Source organism: Lolium perenne, chromosome 2 (genome assembly GCF_019359855.2).
Source record: "Lolium perenne isolate Kyuss_39 chromosome 2, Kyuss_2.0, whole genome shotgun sequence".
Lineage (NCBI taxonomy): Eukaryota > Viridiplantae > Streptophyta > Magnoliopsida > Poales > Poaceae > Lolium > Lolium perenne.
Window position 1 is genome coordinate 223,451,361 of NC_067245.2, and position 3,545 is coordinate 223,454,905.

General features: G+C 42.7%; 1 long non-coding RNA gene across 2 annotated transcripts; it reads right to left on the reverse strand.

Annotated features, from left to right (window-relative positions):
• Positions 1–758: 758 nt before the first annotated feature.
• LOC127335018 (uncharacterized) lies at positions 759–3,102 on the reverse strand. Of its 2 annotated transcripts, XR_007872564.2 has the most exons (4): positions 2,780–3,102; positions 2,128–2,236; positions 1,834–1,888; positions 759–1,190 (listed from the first exon to the last, which is right to left on the reverse strand). It is a non-coding gene; the product is annotated as an uncharacterized lncRNA (long non-coding RNA). The 2 variants fall into 2 exon arrangements; XR_011752414.1 differs by lacking the exon at positions 759–1,190 and having other exon boundaries at positions 1,708–1,888.
• Positions 3,103–3,545: the final 443 nt, after the last annotated feature.

Consider the following 3,545-nt stretch of genomic DNA (forward strand, 5'->3'; position numbering starts at 1 on the left):
AAACCTACAGTGTTGACAACTTTGCAGATTCTTACTATACTGTACAAACTAAAGGTCCGCAAAGCTTTTTGTGTGGTCCATGTCTATCTGGTTGAGACAGTTGAACTCGCATCGAACTTGTAATATGTGCCGTCTGTGGTAAAGGTAATCGTCTGTTTAATCATGATCACTAAGCTTTCAGTTAAGTGCATGTCTCATTTCCGTTTGTGTAATCTAGACCGTAAAATATTCAGTTACCAACAAGATCTTGTTTCAGGATAATTTACACACCTCTAGTGGTGGACGATGGCGAGGTTATTGCTGCGCTGGACATTGCAAAATGCCTCCATGATGCAATATCAGGGCTGTGCAGAACAAGGATGTGCCGTCATGCAGGTAGAGCTCTCGGATTGTAGGATGATATGGAGAGAAGCAAAGCTAAGCCTGACAGTGTTACCCTCATCTGGGTGTTGACTGCATATTGCCATGGTGTCTTGGTTGATGGAGAGCGAGAAGTCAATAGCGAGTGCTAGGTGGCCTAGCATGTTGGTTCTTTTCATTGTCTTAGCTCTGATGGATTGAAATAATTTTAGGCCTGGGGGGATACTTTGTTTGGATATCTGATGTTGGAGATGGTGTTTTTCTTGGTTGAAGTGGACAAACTCTTTAGGCCTGGGGGGATACTTTGTTTGGATATCTAACCTCTGATCGATCGGAGATGTTGTCACGACAATATAAGGCGATTGTGTGGAAAAGAACAAATAAGGGGATTGTTACAGTTCAGGGTATTGAATCACACTTTTCCATCTCGCCCATATGTATTGAATCTAACTGCATTTCTGTACGGTCTATAATACTCTTCCACAGATAGAAGTTCAGATAACTGATGATTTCGCACAGAACAAACATCACAGTAGAATTGAGCCTACATACGAACTCAGTACTCAACTCCCATACATGCCACGATACAAAAACAAGCAGGAGACCCAAACATAACGTTGAACTCCATCTCGCCAGCAGTCGCATCCAGGTACTGCAGGTACTTGGAGACAAGGTCATTCATGTTGCTCTCGGTTCTGACGGTTAATCCCTGGTTGCTTGTATTGAGAAAATCTGGCTCCTCCAATTCATGTAATCACAGGTTGTTCCCATGTTGTAGGTCTCAAGCCCAGCTAGTGGATCAATATAAGGCAATCCAATAATGGAGCCACCTATAAGAGTTCAAAAGAAAACAATAATCAGAGTATAAAAAGTCACATATATCAAAGAAAATATTTTTAAGTAAACGTCATCTTCAGGTGAAATTCACAACTGAGAAGTGAGAAATTGATTCACATAACACAAAATGGTGCACCTATTTCACCATCAGTCCTAGCAGAGCTCTACTTCAAATATAGAAACAACTTTCTAAGTTCACAGTAGGGCCCTAGTTCACAGAGGGCTCAGGACCCTTTATGTTGGGATGAAACTGGAGTTACATCTCCTTGATTTGATCACCGCCCCTTCTCCTAGAGGATTCAACTAGCTCGGTTACTGTTAAACTGAAACCCTACATTAAGTAGTTGAAAATGCAAGGAAATCAAATGGATTCCTGTTTAACATTTCACGAGTAAGCGAGCAGTTTATGCATTACAGACTCCCATTGATGCTACTATAAATAACTTCATCCCTCAACCAAGGAAAAATGTACCAGTGAGTTAAGTTTGGGAAAAGAAATAGTAGTGGTAGTGCACTGGAGTCTGGGTTTGCTGGAGCTCCTTTGAAATATTAAGTAGGGCAGACAATACATCAGTTTATTGCATACATGCTGTAAAATTCAAGCCTGGTTTATCTCTCAACCAAGAAAAAATGTACCTCGGCTATGCTCAAGCCATAAGAAACATATCCAACTAATGGAAATGGAGATAAGCTACAAACCCAAAAAAAAAGTTCACCGTCAGTACAAGTTAGCCTCAAGTATAATAATCAGAAAATACACAAAACAATTGGAAAATACACAAAACAATTGGGCCAGAGAAGTAAGACAATCATGCAAATACACAAACACCAGGATTAGTACAGTTACACACTATGAACCCTTTTACTGGTGGACTGGCGGTAAGCAGTAACAAGGTAGCATGACAGGACTGTTATAATCCTTGTACTCACCAGGCGCATGTGCAGATAAGGCATCATCCCTCTCACCACCGTCTTCGCCATCAGCATTATCTGATTACAGGACTTCACGATATAGAGCAATCTCTTTCTCTCGCGACAACTGTACAACCAAAACTCCACAAGTATAGGAAAGTTGTATAATTCAGCTAAGTCTTTGAAAAGTGGAACTCAATACAATAATAAAATACACCCAGAAAAATTCATACTCCACTAGCTAACTGTATGATGCAAGGATATGCAACACTAGTGCAGAAAGAGATGGAACATGTTCGAAAATAAATGCTTGAATATGAAGAGCTCCCAGTGATGACAAAGATGTAAAAAATTAATATTCAACCATAGGTTGATAAAAAATTTGAAGTGATGATGTTGCGGTTTATAGTAGTAGTGCATTAGGATGCAGTACTGTGATTTGACTATGAACTGGGACTAACAAGTAATATTTGTAGAACTGCACATTTAGTTGGCTGAAATTTTATAAGATCATAGTACCGTTACTACTACATGATTTGGCTTGGACAAAAGAGAAAAAAGTGTAAGGCATATCCAAGTATTTTGCTAGAACTGTGCAATACACAACCAACTTGTCTATACGAGTTTCCCAATTGCAACCCAGCAAAAAAAAACAGTTCGAGCTGCTCACCTGGGACCGGCAGATCTGCCCCTCGCCGGAAGGAGGCGTCAGCGGCGATTCATAGGAAGGAGGCGGCGGGGCAGGGCCGCAGGGGGCAGAAGCCGCCGACCGGATTGTGCTCTCCAGCGGCTAGGGCAGGCGGGCGGCAGCGGGGCACGGGGGCAGAGGTGCAGGGAAGTCCCCAAAAAGCAGCGGCGAGGCCAATCCCCGGAGAGCACCGGCGAGGCTCGGCGCGATCGCTGCATCCTGCATCCCCGAGATTCCCATCGACCATCGTGCAACGCCCGCCTCCGGATCGTGCTCTCGAGCGGACAGGTTGTGCGGGTTGAGAAGTTACAGTAATACCCCTGGTTATGTAAATTAAGAATTAATAATTCATTGCGTGAGATCAACGGCTGAAATAATTTCAATCGGTAGTACTGGGTAGTACTAGGAAGTACTTGCCAACCACCGTAAAAGGGCTCAAAAAATAATGATCTCATCCTCTAACCTCTGTAAGTACAATAATGCCTTGCTGATTGTTCGCCTCCAAGTCAGATTTCTCAGGTCTACTTGACTATGATTATAGGCAAAGTATTTTGTGTTGACATTCCCTTTGTCAACCCGTTCTTTTGTCAACTGTCACATGTTCATATTTGATGACCAGGACTCTTTGCAGCCTTGTACTCGAGAGTCAAGACATGAGCTAGCTGACTTCCGGCTGTAGTAGTTTTGGCTGTTTCGAACTGATGATGCCCTTTCTCCCTCCTGGCTGGGTGTATTTTCTTCACGACTT